General features: G+C 41.6%; 1 protein-coding gene across 8 annotated transcripts in view; it reads right to left on the bottom strand.

Annotated features, from left to right (window-relative positions):
* Nucleotides 1-22,706, bottom strand: part of EVI5 (ecotropic viral integration site 5) — a 112,746-nt gene that overhangs the window by 72,090 nt on the left and 17,950 nt on the right. Inside the window, exon 1 of one of the 8 annotated variants that reach the window (XM_085900041.1) lies at nucleotides 1,008-2,035. The exons of the other annotated variants lie outside the window; for them this stretch is intronic. The gene's annotated coding sequence lies outside the window, so the exon portion shown is untranslated. Of the gene's footprint in view, nucleotides 1-1,007; nucleotides 2,036-22,706 lie in introns of those variants that run through there. 8 annotated transcript variants of the gene reach the window in all.

The raw sequence follows: 22,706 nt of genomic DNA, 5'->3' as shown, positions 1-22,706 counted from the left end.
AGAGAAGGAGAGAGAAGGAGAGAGAAGGAGAGAAAGGAGAGAAAGGAGAGAAAGGAGAGAAAGGAGAGAAAAGAGAGAAAAGAGAGAGAGAAAGAGAGAGAGAAAGAGAGAAAGAGAAAGAGAGAAAGAGAGAAAGAGAGAAAGCACAAAACGGATGACCCTTTGGCAAGAAAGTCACGAGATAAGAAAGTCATTCTATGGGACGACAATGTGCTCTTGCCAAACATGAAAAGTCATTTCCGCTTTTCAAAACAGCAGAACATGGACCTCACAGATACCACGCTTCTTACTCTTATCGGCTTTCTGTTTACTTCACATGTCCAACTCTCCATTTCCGACAACATAACCATCCTCGGTTTGTAACAACTACAAAAACACGCGGTATTGGACAATAACACCAATCAACAATCACGTGCACAAGGGATGCCTTAAAATGTTTGTTTCACCACTCGGTGGTTATAAACTTGGTCATAACTTTTTGAAATATCATGATAGATATATATATATATATATATATATATATATATATATATATATATATATATATATATATATATATATACATATATATATATATATATATATATCGTTTTTGGCCCCATCTCTCAATTTTGAAGAATGACTTGAATTTTTATTTTTTTTAATCTTGTATCCGAATCCAAATGTGGAACCGGAACATCACCAAAATCGAATCAGCTCGTTCCTGTCACACATCCAACCTGTCCACCAAGTTTGGCCAGACTCCGTCCACAAATTATTGAGGTATCCTGCACATAGAGACAGACACAGAGGTAAACGGGGGTGAACGCATAACCTCCATCCACTTGCTCTGGCGGAGGTAACAAACAAATCAGTACTTGAAGAAATTAGAGCACCATGTCCATTACAAGTGCTGATGCTAAAACACAAACTCTCATACTTTGGACACAACATGCGTGTAGAAAACGAAAGTCCAGAGAAATCATCCATGCTGGGCATGATTAAGGGAAGAAGAGGAAGAGGTGGACCTTGTGTGCGCTGCATGGAGAGGGATAAAGACTGCAACCAAGCCGTCACTGCCAGAGCTTCGGGACGCAGTGCAGGATAGGGATGTTTGGAGAATTCTGATCGTGAATGTCACCAGAAGTCGGACACTACTTCACTGAACAAGATAGCACATTGGTTTACGTTTACAGAAAGCTAGCAAACACTGAATGAATCAGCGTTTACAATAATTAAACTCGTTTCCTCGAGTTTCCAGAAATTAACGCCAGTTTTCCTAAAGGTTTCAAAGGGCAGCTGATACCCCAAGGCTTGCAATTCACATTGCACCTATTGAGCAACGTCTCGCGGCCCCTAACCGATTCCCCTTTACGGGCACTCGATGACGTAGGTAAACACAATGAAGCAGAGTCAGCACAGGCATGCCAACGTGTCTGCACGACTTACTTTCAAGGCCTACGTTATTTTTGTGCAGGTGTCGAAGAGTGTTTTGAAAATGGACCTGCAAGCGCTAGGATGTGGCAGATGCACACAGCTTGGAAGGCATATCAAGAGTTTCTGCAAACGTGATGTTTAAGATGATATCATGAAGGTTTATATTGGTGTCATCTTCAAAAAAATTTTTCTTCACCGAGAGTGAAGCAAGCCACATCTCTGCAATATCCTCCTGTTAATCGGATCATGCATCATATTAAACAGTGAGCAAGTTATTGCCCACTTGTGTTAAGATTCTTTGAAAATTAAATAAAAATAAAACTCAAAAATCCTCTTCACCGTCTTGACTTGAGGAAGGATGGAGAGAGAATTATTCTCTCCTTCATTACATCCATCATAATGGGCAAAGTCTCCTGAAATGCATTCCAATGAGGGTTTTACCCCACTTTCAAGATTTTGGGGATTTCCTTTTTCAGCAAGACTCAATTTATCGATACAATGGCTTTCCGAAAATATGAACATTGTATTTGGGTCATTTTCCTTGTAAGGTACCCTTTAACAGGTTACCATGACAATTAATATTGATGCTGATACTTCGAGCCCTTACCTATTCAGGTCCGAATCCTGATGATTGTAGGTTTGGGCCATACAAGGTTTAACCCGTCCGCTCGCACAGTGGGAGATGGGGATTTGCAATTGTGTGTGTGTGTGTGTGTGTGTGTGTGTGTGTGTGTGTGTGTGTGTGTGTGTGTGTGTGTGTGTGTGTGTGTGTGTGTGTGTGTGTGTGTGTGTGTGACTACCTTTGCCTTTTTGTTTCAAAGGGCAGCAGATACCACAAGGCTTGCAATTCTATTGCATCTATTGAGCAACGTCCCCCGACCCCTAACCGATTCCCTTTTACGGGCACACGGTGACATAGGTAAACACAATGAAGCAGAGTCAGCACAGGCATGCCAACATATACATATACAACAAGAAAAAGAGCAATCAGAAATTACTGACCCTTGCCAGGACTTGTTTTGTGTGTTATGAAAGTAATAATAGACATAACTAGCACTGCCACTTTATAACTGCTGACAATGATGACCAGGTATCAAGATGTCCCACTTTGATCAGACACCTGACCCTGACCCATGATGTTTATTATTATTCAATTGAATTTAGGATTGGATTAAAATAAATTCAATTCAAAACAAATGGAAGACCAAATAAGTACAATCCTGCATATTGGAATCATCAGAAGGAACCCGGACAAGAAAAAAAAGCAAAGATGAAGTCATCAGGAGGAACCTGGATAGGATTTGCATTTCAGCTGCTACTTCTCTACCCTCAAATCCATCCAGCCACAGCCAAGTGCGCCTTACTCAAAAAAAAAAAACCCCAAAAAACAACAAAAAGAACCTAGATCAAAAAATTAAATAATTATTGCTGCCAGACCATGCATCCAATCAAGTTGAAATTTTAAAAATGTATTCCCCATCACTACTAGATCAAAAATGTGAAGTTTCATGTCGATTGATTAAGCGGTTCCAGAGAAATTATTGTTTAATATTTTTCTTAAATCCAATATGGCTGCAAATCTATGTGACCTCTGGCATCATATGTGTGAACCTTTTGTTATTCATGGATAAGCGGTCATACGTGTAAAGTTTCGCCTCGATCTTTTCAGCCATTTCAGATTTTTCACAAGGACCCAAGGAAATTAGACGCAGGTGGAGGCCATTCGGCCCATCATGCCTGCCCCACCGATTTATCAACAAGGACACAAAGAGATTAGATGCAGGTGGAGGTTGTTTATATATTTATTAATTAAACAGTATGGCTGCCGAATCACATGACCGAGACGTCATCAAAAAAAATTTGTGGACCATTTAGATGACCCTCAATTTTTATACTGATCAAATGTGGCGTTCTACATATGCAATCATGACATCATAACGAGGGCACCTATGACATCATAAAAAAAAAATCACATTCCCATTAGGAATACTTGCTTTGTACCAAGTTAAAAAAAATTTTTTCCTTGGTGTGGTTTCAGAGATACAGATGTCCAAAGTTTTCCCATTTTTCCAATATGGCTGCCATTACCACGTGACCGACATCATAATTAATTTTAAAATTCTGCATGAGTAAGCAGATGCAGGCATCATACACACCAATGATGAAAATTTCGTCTCAATCCGACAAGCGGTTGCGGAGAAAAACACGAAAGTTCTGTGCGGACAGACAGACAGACAGACAAACAAACAAACGTACCCAAATGCAATACCCTCTCCAAATTCTTTGGCGAGGGTAATTAATTGTAAAGTAATGGCTAGATCTTACATGTTAAAAGAAACTAAAGAATTAATTATATGTAAAAGCTCAAACATAGTTTACTAATTACCCTCGTTATGACGTCAAAATTGCATAGTTAGAATGTCACATCCGATCAGTATGAAAATTTTTGAGGGTCATCTAGGGATAAAATGGTCGACAGAAAAAAAAAAAAGATTCATGACGTCATCGGTCACGTGAATCGGCAGCCATATTGCTTAAAAACAAGTTTGAATTGCGAACTTACGCCGTGGGAGTTCATTCGGACAACTCTCAGGTGAGCGACAGCACGGACGACAAATAGTTTTGTAATTTGGAAAGATTTTTATTGCATCAGAAAAAGAAACGAGAACACCTCAGAAGAACGAGGCCAGTTTCATATCATCATTTGTGACTTAATTTCGCGTTGGGCATCGCCCAGCGCAATATATATATATATATATATATATATATATATATATATATATATATATATATATATATATATATATATATATATATATATATAACAATTTTAAGAAAATGGGCCGAAAGGGCTGGAATTGCACTTTGCGCTCAGTTAATGCCTGGGGAATGGTCTCTATAACATACCTGTCAAGTTTGGTTCGGTTCCATCCACTAATAACAATTTAAAGAAAATGGGCCAAAATGGGCCATTCCTTGGCCCAAATGGCCACAATCGCACTTTGGGCTCAGTTCGTGCCTGCGCATATATGTCTAGTATATGTCTGTCAATTTTCATCAAATTATGTTCACAAATAACGGAGAAATAGACGCTCAAATGAACTATCCACAAGAAAAGAGAGAGCGTGAGCGGCGCTTTGATCCCGTGGGATTTTCCACCCCATGGGGAAAAAAAATAAAATCCTTCAAAAATCTTCTCTGAAGATCGAGGCGAAACTTTACATGTTTGACCACCTGTCCACGAGGAAGAAAAAGTTCACACATATGATGTCATGGGTCACATGGTTTGGCAGCCATATTGGATTTACCCTAAAACTTATAAAAAATCTTCTCCAGACAGCTGGACAAATCGAGGAGAAACGTCACACAAGTGTTCCCCAAGCCATGGTTGCACAAGTGTGTTGAGGAATAATTGATAGGTCAAATGATTTCGCAGCCAGATTGGATTAAAGAATTAAGAACTGCTTATCCATATGGACGAAATGAAAGAATTAATGATACATACATACATACATACAAACAGCATAATGGCCAAAACATAATCGGCTGTTTTTAACACCTTGCCACGAGACTCTCAGAGACACAGAGTCCATAATTATGGACGTAAATGTTCAATTACAGATGCACCACAACAAATAGTAAATGAGTGATTACATGTTCACAAATCAAATATCTGTAGATTACTTTAACAGCAGTGGCATTAAGATCGATACGTAAAAAAATTGAAAGAGGTTTGGCAAATCGTTAACAGATTAATGGAAGAGGATGATCAAGAGGATGATCAAGAGGACCTCTCAATCCAAAACATGGAAGCAATTCTGGACATGATTGACCATAGCATGTATGAAAAGAAATCTAAAGAAGTTAATTGTAGAAAAGACAATGACATCATCAAAATTATGTTTCATAACAAATGGGTGGAAATGATCAATATAGAGAAAGTACTCCAACAATGAAGTGTGGGGTAAACTTCCAGAAACAATACAAGACAGAGAGAGACAGAGACAGAGACAAAGACAGAGAGACCAAAGGTTGTGTACACTTTACAAAATGCAATTAGGGGGAAAATCTTCAACCATAAGGAAACTGTGCAATCTATGGATGTAGGTTGAAGAGGAATGATGAAATAACACACATCATTGTAATTGTGACCATTCCGTATTTAAAGATGCACATCATGAACACATTATCACAAGTGGTCACAGAAGAGTGAAAGGGAGAAAATTATGTGCATAACTTACAAAAGGACCAAATTATAGAGAAAACTAGAAGGGCACTCGGTAGAGCGCATACCTCTGCTACATAATGCCTGATCCATGAGAACATATCGGGCCCAATACATTTTTGAAATATCATGCTGTATAGTACGAGACCGTTTTTGGCCTGATCTCTTGATGGTGAAGAATCACTTTTAAAATTAAATAATTCTCGTATCCCGATTTGGATTCAGATCTACACCAAAATCGAATCAATTCGACCTTGTCACACTCCCAACGTGTCCACCAAGTTTCGTCCGAATCCGTCAACAACTTTTTGAGATATCATTATATATATATATATATATATATATATATATATATATATATATATATATATATATATATATATATATATATATATATATATATATATATATATATATATATATATATATATATATATATATATATATATATATATATATATATATATCGTTTTTGGCCCAATCTTTCAATGGTAAAGAATCACTAAAATTTCCAGTCGTTGGATTTGAATTCAGATCTTCGCTAAAATCTAATCAGTTCGTCCTTGTCACACACCGAACCTGTCCACAAAATTTCATCCAAATCCATCCACAATTTTTGAGATATCCTGTACACACACACAAACAAAGAGACAGAAAGAGGTGAAAACATAATCTCCTTCACCTTCGGTAGCGGAGGTAATAATTAGGACTGTGAGAGCAACCACTCACCCCAACGAACTTGTCATTAGATTAGAACAGCTTGTTAGACGTTTACTAACAGCACTGGACTCGTCAATAGATTAAAACAGCTTGTTAGACGATTTCAAACACAGCACTGAACTTGTCATTAGATTAAAACAGCTTGTTAGACGTTTACTAAAGGCCCAGTCGCACCTTGACGTTTTTGCCAGCAATGGCAACGTATTAAAATGTATGTAAAACGCTGGCTTACGTTGAACTTTTGATGTTTTTTTTTTAAGATTCGGACGTATTCATAACGACTTGGTCGTATGCATAACATATTAGTAACGGACACAGAACGTTTCGTTGTGTTATAGATAACTTATACCAACGAATGCTGAACCTGTTGTCGGCCTTCACAACCTGTGCCCAACGATAGTCTAACTTATGCATAGCGCGCTGCACGCATTGCCGACGATGACGTGGCGTAGGTTATGAAAAGGCTGCCGCACAACGATTCAAATCATAACCGCCGCAGAAATGGAAGTGTCAACATCGCAGTCACACCTTGGCGATGTTGTCAGCTTATGCCGACCTCTGAAAAATGCGTCTAAAACGCTGGCGCACGTCGAATACGGTATGGGTAAGTTTGGTATTCGTGAATAGAACGCTAAAGTACGCTATCATACGTCGTATTAAATGGAGTACGTCTTGTAATTTTAAACATGTTGAAAATTTTACGACGTACTTGCCGTATGACACGAGCTCCGCATGCGATGGGAATAAGTTGTACGCACGATATGCGATCGTTGACACACATCGACACACGTTACTTGAAAGGTACTCATAAGTCGAAACATGTCGAGGTCATGGTTAACGTCAGTGTTCCACAGACTCCCGGTTTTTTTTTTCTTCGGTATGACAGTGTTCAGTGTACAGTGCAGTTATGATTTAAATCGTTGAGCGGCAGCCTATTAATTATATTATATTATAACCGCACTAGAAATCGAGTGTCAAAATCACCATCATACCGAAGGAAGGAAGGAAAAAAAAAAAAAAAAAAACCAGGGTGTCTGGAACACTGACGCTAACCATTACCTTGATGTGTTTTGACTTATGAGCACCTTACAAGTAACGTGTGTCGATGTGTGTCACCGATCGCGTAACGTGAGTACAACACGTTACTCATAGGTTAGAAATAAGTTTCGGATACGCTAAACATTACCTCGACACGTTTCGACTTATGAGTAACTCACAAGTAACGTGTGTCGACGTGTGTTAACGATCGCGTGACGTACCTACAACTTATGGCCAGCGTTATGCGGAACGTGTGAGTCATACGCTGGCATAAGTCTTAAAATTTCAAGCATGGAAAATTTGAGGACAACCGAAAAGTACAACGTTTAAAGCCAGCGTACGACGTATGGCAGTGTTTTTCAGCATGCTCTCAGTGTTATCAAAACTTACCCATAACGTATTCGACGTGTACCAGCATTTTAGACAAATTTTCCAAAAATCGGCATAAGCTGGCTAAAACGTCAAGGTGTGACTGGGCCTTAACACAGCACTGAACTTGTCAATAGATTAAAACAGCTTGTTCGACGTTTACTAACACAGCACTGAACTTGTCATTAGATTAAAACAGCTTGTTAGACATTTACTAACACAGCACTGAACTAATCAATAGATTAAAACAGCTTGGTAGATGTTTACAAACACAGCACTGAACTAATCAATAGATTAAAACAGCTTATTAGATGTTTACTAACACAGCACTGAACTATCAATAGATTAAAAGAGCTTGTAAGACGTTTACTAACACAGCACTGAACTAATTAATAGATTAAAACAGCTTGTTAGACGTTTACTAACACAGCACTGAACTAATCAATAGATTAAAACAGCTTGTTAGACATTTACCAACACAGGACTGAACTTGTCAATCCTATTACAATGCGAGCACTCTATAAAGGATGCACAAGGTGACTTCCATAGTAACTCACGTTACATTTGAAGGTCATATGAGAATGTATCTAGTCCCCCATAGCATTGCTAACAACTGCAATGATCCAGATTATTGGTCAGGATTGATATTGAACCTATTCTGTGGTATGGTCTGATGATGAATGTCTTCAATGTGTGGTGTAGCATGGCCTTTTTAGGCATGGTAACTCACATTACAACAAATGGACATGGTCAAAAACAACTAAACTTTATTAACCGTTTCTCCTCAAACAGACATATGAATTACGGAGTGGCCAGTTACGTATAATGACTGAGGGTCCATACTTGAATTTTAGAAAGAATGAAAAGTGAACTGCAACATGTAACTTATATAACGATGAAAAAGTGAGTAACTCACGTTACAGTTTATAGATGACTGCTATGTACTTTAGGATAGAATGTGATCATTGTTTCGTTGCCAATAAGTCTAGGTCACTCAAACGGGCCAGACTGGCAAGCGAATGTGTTCAGATGTGAAAGGATTTGAGACTTATGTAAAAGAATGATACGTTTCAGTAACTCACGTTACACCAACCACTATCAATTGACTTCCACAACCCTGTACCAATATAATTAGTCCTAGAGCAAATGTTATTATTTCTACATGAACTATAAGTGCCAAAGTATATAAGAGAAAATAGTTAGCTGGATCAATCCGATTTATCGATATTCCAGAAGGGTTCTTTGATACCTAGGTTTTCATGACAGAATCTGACTGAAAAATAATCTAATTGGAAGGCATCCACTAATTCTTAGTTGATTGGTCCAGATGAGAAATAAGCATCAAAACATCAAACCTGGGGATGTTTCCCAACAGATGTATTAAAAAAATATAGTATATGGTTTCACTTTATTTTTTTCAACCAGGGTCCACTTTTACATGGAAGTACCCACTATTAGAATGCGAGCACTCTATAAAGGATGTATTATTAGAATGTGAGTACATCGACAAAGTATTACAATTAGAATGCGAGTCCATGTATGGAGTATATACCATTACAACGTGCATACATCAAAGTACATCCTATGAGATACATACAATTAGAACATGAATCTATACTATAATGAAACCGAAAAGGTCTGTTTGTCCACTGTATAAATATAAACCTACATCATCAATGCATCGTGTACCCACAACACAAACACAAACACACCAGCACACAAATTACAAAACACAACACAAAATTCCTGGCAAGGTTCTGCAATCTCAGATTGCTCTTTCTAGTTACATATGCAATTCGGAAGGAATATTTGACCTCCCTCCACCACCAACTCTCACATTCTCGTTTATGGACCCATCTCTCAATGGTGAAAAAGCACTTGGAAAATTAAATAAATGTCGTATACAGATCCTGATTCAGACCTTCACCGAAATCGAATTGATTTGTCCTCATCACACGCCCAACCTGTCCACCAAGTTTCATCCAAGTCCTTCCGAAACTTTTTGAGATATCCTGTTCACAGACAAACAAACAAAGAGACAGACAGACAGACAGGTTGGTCAAAACATCCTCCATCCACCTCCAGTGATGGAGGTAAAAAAAAAAAGAAGTCCATTCTGAGCCGCAGACGGTTGATCACACCGTACAAGCTTTTATTTGAAATACTATGGAGTACAGCTCCCCCCTCAAGGCTGGTGCAGCTGCTTCCCATCTTGATTCCCTGGAGGCGATCGACTCCAAGGCTTTATAAATTACAAGCTGGGGTACCCCGCATAGCCCGTGCTGTCCTAATCCTGTTCGCATTTTGAAGAATTTTTTTGTGGGGGCCAAAAATACTTCACTATACTCACTAAGTAATGGGGTTAGGGATAATTTAATATTACCTTTCACATAGCTACATCACTATGGAACGATTTTTTTTTTTTTAATCCAAAAAGATCAAACTTTTTTTTTTTCAAAATTTGTATTTCTTTAATTTTTTGCCTAAAACACTCCCTGACACTCACGAATGAACCTCTGAAATGTTGATTAAGACAAATGGCTCTCAGAGTACAGATTGGCAACTCCTGGAAGGAGGAATAGTACAAAGTTCTGCTTTTTGCCCACTGCAGGTTGATGGACTCTGTTGTCTATTGCCTCACTTCTGGCCTTGCGACACACATTCTCTCAGGTTGCAAGTGTCCTTCCAAAAACCGACACTTTTCCAAATCTAAGCTGGATGCTCATCTCAGGCATTCCTTCATGACCTATGGAACCAAACTCCAGTACGTCGTCTCATGTGCCTCTCACTTTCAAAAGTGATAATCATCATTACGTCGAGCTCTTTCTGTCTCTCTCTCTCATACGCACTCCTGATTTCTTACACTCACACCAACACATGCTACCCACCCCTCCCCTTTTTTATCTTGCATTTTTGCCGCTCAACCAATCATTTGTGAAGTGTCCATGCATTTTTGTCTGCCAGCTCCCCCTTTGCCCTCTACCCTCTGTAAATCCATAAACCTTGACAACCAAATTTAAGTCTTGATGCCCTCAACTAAACTCTTCAGATCCTCCATAAGCCTGTAAGGAGTTGAGGATTTTGGATCAGCCCAAAATGAAAACAGCTTTTAAGGGGTAGCAAACTTCAAAAACATCATGGCCTCATTTAAAAAAAAACAAAAAACATTTCAAGCAATTGAGGTTGCAATTTTGGAATACAGTGCCCACATGGGCCAGTGATAAATTAGTTCAGCACACGCAGAAGACCCTCGTCATAAACATGCACCATCACTACTTACTCCAACAAAACTGCACAAAAAGAAGAGATATAAAAGTTTGTTTTTTTTTTAAATATAAAATACATGAATCATTGTAACAGCAAGTAACGCAACACCCGAGAGAAGTCAGCAAATGGGATAGGATCCTTTTGGGACAAGGTCAGGATTGTCTCTGAGGGCTGCAGATCTGTCGAGCAGGGGTTTAAACCCTGTTTCCTCATGGAGATGTGATGAGGGTGGGGTGTGAGAGTTTCTGGCTTCTCATCTCACCACCACGGGTGGTGTGTTCACTGCAGCGGTCTGGACATGCTGACGATGACCTCACGTTGTAGAAAGCATATAGTGTGCCAATAGCTCAGAACGACATACCAAATGTACATCTTGCACTTCAAAGACCTCATGAAAAGACTTCAGTATTCCATGGTACAAATGATGAGATGCATCTAAAAAGGAGAAGGCCATCTGTTTTCTTTCGTTGTGATGGCATGGCTGGTTCACTTTACTACAACTGGTGTTTTCAGTTAAACCATCAGTCTCACACTTGTACTCCACCACTGCAATACCCGTGTTTGTCACATTTGAGTTCCATGACAATAGCACCATGTCTGCCAGGAAGTAAACATGTGATGCGGATGGCCATGTTGATGCTTGCACACAATTGCGCAAGTGATGCAATTTCTGACCATGAAGGATCGTCAAAGTGCGGTATATTACAATCTCAAAATAAATAATGGATACAATACTTTTCATACGACAAGGCTTCTCGGTAATACGTATCGATCTCGTGAGCCTAAGCCATATGACTTGGACATATTTGACACCATCTTGCTCGAATAATACACAAATACGTCTGTACCCATGGATGCCGAAATGCGAAAACGTTTTGAAGAATTTATTGAACATCAGCATTGCATTGACAAAGTGGCAAAAAAAATTAATCACATTCTTCCCAGCCAGCCACATCAGAGTGGAGTTAAGAACACAGTTGAATAGGCTGGCAGGATGGCCAAGAGGTACGCACACTCACCTCGAAGCTGTCGAGCCTGGGTTTGGATCTCGGCCAAGCTATAAACTTTCATCCTGGTGGTTCATCAATGTATGTGTGTGCCATCCCTCGGATGGACGTTAAACTGGGTGTCCCGTTTGCCGGCATTAGTTAGTGGATGTCAGAGATCCCATTCTGTCCTTCGTGAAGAGTGGGCAAATTATCGCCGGCACCATGAAACAAATTCCAGAATCCCTGCCTGAACCTATGGAGGGCATTGCATCAGCGACACACTAACTCCCTCAGCCAATGATGCTACCCCGCAGCATTGTGCTGCATACGAAAGAATAAGAAGTACAGTTAAATGATACCTTGGCACTCCTGAAGAAACAAAGAAATGCCCTCGACACCACTTCACAGGGGGAAGGGTGAATACTACCATCTTTCCAAATGATGTGAATTTGAGAGACTAATCATCACGAAAGCGTGACACCCCTATCCTCATTGGCTGCATGGAGCACAGATCAAACACCGAATCAATGGAGTTCATGCTTATATATTATACTAAAATATATTAAATTATATTAGAAAGCCTACAAATAATGTTTGGAGAAAGAAAACGGGGATAATGTAAACATAAAAGGAAGTATTGCTGGCGATGGACAAAAGTTTCAGGCCACATCAGGAATACTGGCCATAAATACCGTGTTCAGGTGTGCTCAGAGAAACTGGGAGTGATGAGAATCCCAGTAGGAGGCAATGCATCACGGAGTACACAAATCTTCACAAATCAGAGGGGACATTAAGCTTGCCGTTTTATCAATTGTAGGTTGACAAAGATATGCGAACTGCAGTGGGAAACAAAGTCAAAAGTGACGTTTCGGGCATAAACTCTTCATTGGAGGAAGAGACCGACAAAGGGCTCACTCCCAGATCATCAGCTCCACTTTACTTCAAACTGTAGTTAACATACATTTGTCAACCTTTAGTTGATAAAACCAATGGTATAATTGTCCACGAATGCAGACAAAGTCCATATTATTCCTCCATTTTGTCTGCAACATGGACATTTAAGATACCATCATCCTGTCCAATATAAATATACTCCCTTAGCCGATGGTTTGGTTGAGGGGTGAAAGACTTGTTGTTTCCCATGGTTGCCTATCATCACCAACCAACACTTGGCAAGTGTGGCGAATTTGGCAAATGTCCCTCCTCATGAGTTTAAGGTGGCCTTCATCCGGCAGAGAACATAAATAAGCCGATTTAAGTTTGTTTTTTGTTTTTTTTAGACCTGATGAAAAGACTCGAAGACGTGACATGAAGGAGATGTGAAAATGACACCCTCACAGCTTCAAAGTTAGCGAAGGGAGAAAGAATGCTCGCTATGGTGTACCACATAAATAACGAGAAGGGCATTCCGTAGAGTGCATACCTCCACCACACAATGCTTAATCCAGTAGAACATATAAGGCCCAATAATTTTTTTAATACGTCATGCAATGCAGTACTGTATCGTTTTCGGCCACATCATTCAATGGTGAAGAATCACTTTAGAAATTAAAAAAAATTCTCGTATCCGGATGTGGATTAGGATCTTCACCAAAATCTAATCAATTTGTCGTGGTCACACAAACAAGCTGTCCACCAACTTTTTGAGATATCGTGCTCTATACCATTTTTGACCATATTGCTCAATGGTGAAGAATCACTTTAAAATTTGAGTAGTCGGATCCGGATCTGGATCTTCACCAAAATCTAATCAGTTAGTCCTCGTCACATACCCAACGTGCCCACCAAATTTCATCCGAATCCGTCCACAACTTGAGATATCCTGTACACAGACAGACAAAACAAGAAACAAGCCGGTAGGCAACATGGGTGGTCGCTATATAATTGCATACTAGTCATACAGTTTTTGACGGATCGGGCTAAAAAACTTTGACAAAGAGGTTGATTATAGTGCGCATAAAAGTGCGGAAGCCGATTTTTGATTTTCGAAAACATTTTTTTTTCGGATTTTTTCAAAAATTTCAAAGTCCCCATTGCTCGGCAATGGTGGTGTCCATATCAACGGTGCTCAAAAGCATACAACTTGATCCTGGTATGAACATACCAGTCAAGTTTCATCAAAATCGGTTGACTCCTCTGGCCTCCAGAGCTGTCCATTACATACAAACAGACAGACAGACAGAAAACCTGAGAAAAACGGTAGTCTAGCGACCACCCAAAAGATGCCATGCAGAGCACGATACTTACAAAATCCACCCCTTCTCCAAAGGTTGCCATGGATACATCAAATTGTCTATTGTACTAAGATTTAAATTGACACTCTAAATCAAAGCTCAGGACAATCAGATGAAAATTTATTATTTTTCAGATTGAAATTGATCATTTTAGAAGTTTGACCTTGAGATGACCTTTGCCATTTTGACCTCAAAAATAGTTGGTTTCCCAATTTAGTGACGCACTATGCAAATCTTGTTCAAATTTCAACTTAATCGGATGAAAAATGATGATTTTAGAAATTCGACCTCAAGATGATCTTTGACCTTTGACCTTCTCAATTGAGAAGCCTATTGATCAACCACCTCTACAACTTGGTAAATTTTCATGACAATCGGTTTAAAGTTGTGACCTGTCGGCAATAGACAGAGACACAGACAGACAGACAGACAGACATATACACAGAATAACAAAATTAACTGACCAATATACTTGAAAAATCTTCGATTTTGCAAGTAACAAACAAAGACAGACAGATAAACATGGGTGAAAACATAACCTCCTTCCACCTTCAGTGATGGAGGTAACAACAAAGAGCAATCAGAGATTACAGACCCTTGCCAGTACTTGTTTTGTGTGGTAAATAAATGGAATGATGTACTAAATAAAAGGTCGGTGATTGCAAATGAAAAGTCGAAATGGTATAGTTGTAAATGTGTAAAGGTCAAAGATCTGAAAAGCTGCAAAGGTCAAATAGTCTGAAGGTCTCAAGGTTGAAATGTCAAAAAGGTCTGAAAAGGTCTAAGTGTGTCGAAAGGGTCAAAATGGTCAAAAGTGTCTTTAAAGGTTGAAGGGGGTCTAAACTCGAAAGGATGTAATTTAAGGTTTAAAGGGTCAGAATTGCCTGAAGTGGTCAAAAAGGTCTTTAAATGTCAAAAAGGGTCCAAATGTCAAAGGGGTCTTCAGGATGCCTGGTGTTGGCTTAATGGTTAGGGTGGTGGGCTTTGGATCCTCGGGTCCCGAGTTCAAATCTCGCTCAGCTGTTGAATTAATACCAGGTGGGGTTAACTCGGCCTGCCATCCTTCCGAGGTCGGCAAAATGAGTGCCAGCATGCTGGAATGCTGTGTCGGAGTAGCGACCCTTCCAGGATTGTGTCCAATAGCCCAGGAGACTGCTTAAGCAGCACCAATGCTCTGCAAAGAGTATGGTCCCAATCTCCTCCTCCTCTTCAGGTTATTAAGAAGCCTGAAAGGTGTGAAGGTCGAAAGGTCGAAAGGTCGAAAGGAGTCCAAGAGTCTTCAGGGTTCTAAAAGGTCGAAGGAATTTTAGGGGTCTCAAGGGTATAATGTATTTAATACACACACTCACGTTCTATGCACACAAACAAACTGACCCAAATGCAATACCCTCTCCTCTGGCAAGGGTAATGAATATATATGTTCACGAAAAAAATATAAGTGACGACTATATTCGTTATTGTTGTCTGTCTGTCTGTCTGTCTGTCTCGAGCATAACTCCATGGGTTTTGATCCGATCCTGATAAAATTTTGGTGGGAGGTTTATATCATGATCTAGTTGTGTTTTCCTGAGAATGGGCGTGGTGTGCCCATTATGGGTGGAGCCACGCCCAAAAAAAACATGTTTTTAGGGGGTAGCCGATTTCAATTTGCATCTTCTCCTTGGGGGTTTGTCGAATCTGGCAGGGGTTTCGGTATTTGGTTATCCCAATGGCACCTGCATAGCCCCACTGAGCTCGATTTTTCATTTTTGTCCCAAGGTCAAGGTCACAAGGTCACGAACTTAGAAAATTGTGAATTTTGACATAAAAATCATACGACCGCCCAAACTTTGAGAGCTAGGATGACAATATTTTTTATGCATAATCTTGAGGTCACTCCCCACCTAAAGTCTTGAAACCATTTTGCTCTATCTCGAACACCTTGCCCATGGAGCCCCCTTCAAGTTTGTTTTTACGCTGATTTCATGAAAGTATGGATAATCCGAGGAGTGCGAAATGGCATATAGCCTATATGACGTTATATTGTTCCTGGAATGTTCCAGAGGAAGTTTTGCACCAAAGGTCATAATCCTTGACCTTTGACCTTTAAAGTTCACAAAGGTCAAATTTTCAAAGTTGTGGGAATCGAACCGGGTTTTCGACGAACTAACTCCAATAAGCTATATCACGTATCCTGTTTCCTTATTTTAATGTCCACAACATTGTTTTGTGACCTTTAAAGGTTATGCAAAGGTCAAAATTTGAAAGTTGTTGAACGAAACCGGGTTTTTGACATTTTGCAGCTAATAACCTGTCACCCGTACCACATCATGTTGATCATTTTTATAACTTGGTCAAACATTATCACATTGTCTCATCCTTGACTTCTGAAACAATCTACATTGTCAAATACCGCTCGTGAACTATCGTCGTCTTCAGACTTGTATATGTTATAGTTATGGATTTCAGAATTGAATCCGACTAATGCATACAAACATTTATGTCCTCAGACAGTGCGGAAAAGTGCGGAAGCCGATTTTTGATTTTCGAAAACATTTTTTTTTCGGATTTTTTCAAAAATTTCAAAGTCCCCATTGCTCGGCAATGGTGGTGTCCATATCAACGGTGCTCAAAAGCATACAAGGTTATGTACTAAATGTTTTCCCTAAATGACTATTTCCCTAAATGCATGTCCATTTTTTCCGACCATGAAAATTTTCCGACTATTTCCCTAAATGCATGTCCAGGATAGACCCATCCCCATGTCTGGTGGGATTCTAATTTTTATGCGTTGGAGAGGGTACAGAACAGATTCCCTTTCTTATTGACATTTTCTCTTTACGACACATTCATGCATGCGAGAGATAGCTGTTAGCCCAACGGAGGCTCGTCTACCCCCTTTCCATCGGGACACATTGGCTTGGAGGTGGACGATTTATTTACACTTTGGACTTACAGGACATTTGATGAAGCACACAGCGGGCTTTTCCTGAGCAGTTATTCTGATGGTCAAACATGGCTGTGGATCATTTACCTCACCTACCTATCTTTCATTGACGTTTGTCACCCACCTCTTTCACCAACGCTGACGTCCACCTTATTCCATCGACGTTTGATGCCCCATTTGGCAGCTCTATGGATGCTGGCTGGCTCTTGTTCGTGTCGGGCTGAACGAGAAGGGAATGATCGCGAGGTCGACGGTTGGTGACGTGCAATGATGCGCCAATAGGCAAGGTGGATTTGGCTGAAGTCTGCTTGAGGCTCCGCCCAGACTGGTCGCCTATAAAAAGGACGGGAGGACCGTTTTCTTGACAGTTGGTGACAGCCTTACAGCCTTTCAGCTCTGACTGCTGATGACAGTTGGTGACAGCTGGTTACAGCTCCTTTCAGCCGTCCGGTGGTTGCGGCTCCTGGTGGCTCATGACGGTGGGTGATGGACCATTCCTGCTGGTTCTGCTTGTACCTGATTCTTGGCTTGTCCCCGATTCTTGGCTTGTTCTGTTTATCCCTGATTCCTGGGGGTGATGACGTGATGCCGATTGGTGTTCGAGCCTGTTTGCAGGTGGGTGCACAACAAGGCAGGTTGCTGACAGTGGACCAAGGCACGCTCACACACCAGGGACATTTTATTTGATGTACGACGAATTCCACCTTGGTAAGACGAGACCGGATTTCTTTCCCCCCTCAATGATCTGCTGGGTACCCTTGCCTCGTGTTTAACAGCTAAGTGAGGCATCGTGATAAGCATCTGCTCTGTCTATTTTTCTATCAATGTCTGTTTAATTCTTCATTTGTTTGAATTTATTTTGATTGATTTGAATTCACCTATTTTCAACACAAAGAAATAAAAAGTTCTTCTGTTTATTTATTTTTCTGATTAATAAATTCCTTCTTGACGTTTCAACCTGATCGTGCTTGTCCTTTCCTTCCATTGATCCAACATTGTCCGAACCCAGATAGACTGGGAGATAATTCCCAAGCTAATTAACCTCTCAGTTGGCACGCACCAGCAGTAAACGCTCAGCCGCCCTACTTAAGATCTAATCAAGATAAGATTTGTGCATCACCGAGGGTGCGCTCCCCGTTCAGGAAGCCACGTGACCTCCAATTAAACGGCAAAATTAGACGGTGGACACTGGAACTCGTGGTTAATTGATTGGCATTCGTGGTTGTAAGGCAATAGCCTGGAAGTACGTTTTGGGTCGTTATCTTGCTGTAGGATGAACCCCTGACCAACTAGGCATAGACCAGAGGGTAATGCATGGCGCTGCAAAATGCTGTGGTAGGCGTTTTGGTTCAGGGTGCCAGTCACTCTGTGCAAGTCACCGACGCTGGATCCAGTAAAAGAGCCCCAGATCATCACGCTTCCTCCTCCATGTTTGACAGTTTCCTCCTTCCTCCTCCTCCATCACGCTTCCTCCTCCAGAACCAAAACGACACACTGAGGAACGATCCTTTCACCTCCTCGATGGTGTACAAAAACCCTGTGTGATGAACCGAGGATTTCAAATTTTGATTCGTTGGTTCATAAGACCTTCTTCCAGTTTTCAGTAGTCCACTGGTGGTGCTGCATGGCCCAGGCAAGTCTCTTTTTCTTATTTTGCCATCTTAGCAATGGCTTTCTTACTGCCACTCGACCTGTCAAACCTGCAGCTCGAAGTCTTCTCTTCAAAGTTGAAACTGAGACTTCCTTACTTCGACCAGTGTTAAGCTGTGTTTGAAGCTGCTGTCCTGTGAGCCGCCTATCACACAAGCTGTTGACTCTCAGAAACTTGTCTTCTGATTGTGTTGTGGCTTTGGGTCTGCCAGACCTCTTCCTGTCAGTTTCCTCCAGTTTCCAAGTGCCTTTTGATGATGTAGGAAACTGTACTCACTGACACCTTGGCTTCTTTGTAATTTCTCAAAAGGAAAGACCTACACTTTTAAGGGTTATAATGGTCTGTCTGTCTTCCTTTGTTAATTGTCTTTTTCTCACCATTATGATAGCAATATACTACTTCCTGCAGTGCAATATTGTCCAAATAATGCTTCAAAGGGTGTAGCAACAGTCTGTTCCAACACTACTTTTATACAGAGGGTTTGTAACTAATCAACAAAAGTTGGGACACCTGTAGGAATTGTTTGCATCAACTTTCAAGGCTTAATTTACTTGCTGCAGAACAGCTGCAGAACAGCTGCAGTTGCTAACCCATTACTTGTTCCCTGAAAAGGGCCTTTAAAAAAAACTGACATTTACATTATTTTTCAGTTTTTGATAACCTTTTTTTAACCTCTGGCAGTTTACCGCATAGCTTTGTAGCATTTCAGGCTATTCACTGGACTGGAACAGCTTAAATTTCAAAAAAAGGAAATGGGGGTGTTCTAAAACTTCTGGGAACCGCATCCCTCCAAAGCAATAGCAACCATCATACAGCGGTCCCTAGACAGTTATTCCATTAATATACATTCAGATAGTCCCTTCCCTGTTGTCTAGTCTAGCGGGACAACAGGACAGTGCATTGCGTGGATCTCACAGCTAGGTCTGTTTGCACCACTCTAACTTCATTTCTACTCTTCTTTTCTGCTTATTCCTGAGATAAATCCGAATTTGGGTCCTCGCGGAGGCCAACACGTATAGCACATGCAACGGCCGGGGGGAGGGGAATAGGAAAGCCGTGATACCACCACACGAGCATCGACAACACAGCTGCGAGGGTACAGCAATACCCTCGAACGAACCTCTGCCACAAGCTCGAGATGATCGTCTGACGTTTCCAATGATCTGGGATGAGATTGCTGGTTGCATTGAAAAGGCATACAAACGAATATCTCTAAAAGAGGCTGCACAGATGTTTTTCACAACACAGAAGCAAATGACCCAATATCAGCGAGAGCGTGGCTGGCAGCTTGGTGCCAATAATTACATCGTCAGAGGCCGATAATAGAAAAACAAACAATCACGCCACGTTGTACAGGACACAAGTGTGCAAGATACGGGCGGCGCGTTCTTTTCAACCTATTTCTGGATCTAATTATTTGGCATCCTCTTTTTCCCTCCATTTCTCCATCTGATACTGATACCTATATTCTTTTTCATTCCAAATCTCCATCTAATTATTATATCCGATCGTTGGCTGACTTGGCTTGAGATCGGGGTTGGCCCCGCGCACACGATAGCAGAATCGGGCGAACGCGAGTGCTGACCACGTGGGCCATGGCGGATCCGCGCGTACTGTACGGAACGTGCTCGATGGCGGGCAAACTCATTCGCAGCCGTGATACATAATCGCACAGAGCAGGGTACGGATGGCACACATCTTGCTCTGGCCTGTGCATGGGTTTACCCTAACACCTTACCATCGGTCCTCGCTGTGGCGGCCGCGGGTTTTCCCCACGGACAACGGACAGCTCCTCGCCTCTCCGCCCAGCGAAGCCACGATCAGGCAGAGGTATGCCGTGCAATTCGGATTGCTCGGGCCACATGTCGCATCGCGGAGCAGGCATTGATCAGCGCTAATCGGGGGTGCCCGGGCGGGCATGCAGGGCCGACACGACCCTCGGCCGGTCGACGGTGCAAAGCAATTCATGTCGCGGAGTTCAGTGCGGGGCGATTCATATTATGGGGCTCGGAGAGAGACGATTCCGCAGCTTGGAGTGATCTTGCCGGAAGCGGAATGGAGCCGCTTCCGGCCATCACGGCCGGGCCACGCAGTGGTCCGGGCCCAATCAGAGTGGCCGATTCGGGTGACGACATCGCTTCGGGGTAATGCCACCACCCTGCACCCCAGGGTCGATAAAAAAAACGGGTGGCAAGGCCGTCCGTACTCCGTAGTTCCAGTTTTAGTGTCTTGGCCACCGCTGCTGTCGGCTCGTCCCGTTCTCTGCCCGGCCTGGGATCGATCTCTCCGCATGTCTGCAAACTCCACCTTCTTCACCTGCCCGTCTTCGCCCACTCGCTCTTGACTGTGCCTTCTACTCCCGCAGTTCTCTGCCCACACCTCACCGACTCCACCCACCTAGTCCTGTCTACCACTCCGCCCACTCGCTCTCGACTCCACCTTCTCCACCCATTCGGCTCCTGAACATCTCATTCTCTGGACCGACGCCAGCTGCACGAAGTGCCACGAAACAAGAGACAGCGCATCAACAGTCAGTACAGGGACGTATCACCCAGCGGAGCATCCCCCCCAAAACGTATTGGTGGCTCGATCGGGCAAGGTATTGAGAGACCGTTAGCCTTATCTCCTCTCTTCCTTTTTCTCTTGATCACCTCCTCTTCATCGGGGTGTGTGTGTGTGTGTGTGTGTGTGTGTGTGTGTGTGTGTGTGTGTGTGTGTGTGTGTGTGTGTGTGTGTGTGTGTGTGTGTGTGTGTGTGTGTGTGTGTGTGTGTGTGTGTGTGTGTGTGTGTGTGTCCTGGCACCTGTTCTCGCTTAAGTTAAGATTGTACAATAATTATATCAGAATAACTCTGCTCTGTGTCTGCTTTTGTAATCTGCTTGTATATTGCCGCACTTCACATTTCTTCCTATCCCTACATTACACACAACAATAAAACTATTCACTGTGCCACATATCTTTCCTTGCCTGCTTGAAAATAAATTACTATTAGAAATGTTTCCAGCTCGTTTTTTTTCTGTTCTTTAATTGATCCAGCATGGTCCGAATCCTAGCTAAGCTGGGACTTTATTCCCAACGATCCGTTCCTTTTAGCCGGTACGTCCTTGGCAGTGTCGCTCGGCTGCATCCGGTCCGGTAAAGTGATCCGGTTCGGATAAGGTGTACCAAGGGCGTGTTCCCCGTTAATTAAATCATGTGATTAATTAAGTAACCCAGTTAACCCATAGATGGGAGAATCCTCGGTCACGCGGTTGAGTTATTGGCGTTCACGTTCGGTTAGCGACCGGCCGCATCACGGAATTATCCGTGTGCGATGGCCTGCAATTCCGGAGAGTATGGTGGGAACCCGAGATAGCTTCCCTCCCTGGTGGTCTTCTCACCTGACTCCCGGCCCGCAACTATATATATATATATATATATATATATATATATATATATATATATATATATATATATATATATATATATATAGTTACAGTTCTGTAAAACCGCCTCTGAGGAAATGGCACACAACATAAAGTGATCCCAAGGCAGTTATTTCGATAACATGTGCATTAGTCAGTCCTTTGCATGTCTCATGGGTAAATGGGAAAAGTGCGTTGTGTTGGACTCTTTCAGTTAGGTCTCCTTAACCTTCAATATTTGCAGTCTTCCACCCCTTTCTCTCACATGAAACACGCAAGTAAGCACGCACGGAAACCACTAGGATCTAAGTGAGCAGCACAGCGAGTAGCACATATGCATTTGCACACCAATCTTCCATTCAAAACTGCGCCCCAATTCTCAACTGCCACCTCATCTCAGAGCTTCGTTCTGCTCACCATACTATACCATGCTCACCACAAACACTTGATACGACTACGAAAAAAAAT

Source organism: Eptatretus burgeri, chromosome 1 (genome assembly GCF_056783735.1).
Source record: "Eptatretus burgeri isolate ZD-2024b chromosome 1, Ebu_testis_v1, whole genome shotgun sequence".
NCBI lineage: Eukaryota > Metazoa > Chordata > Myxini > Myxiniformes > Myxinidae > Eptatretus > Eptatretus burgeri.
Note: the sequence above shows the minus strand (reverse complement) of the source record. Positions and strands in the feature narration are given on the sequence as shown.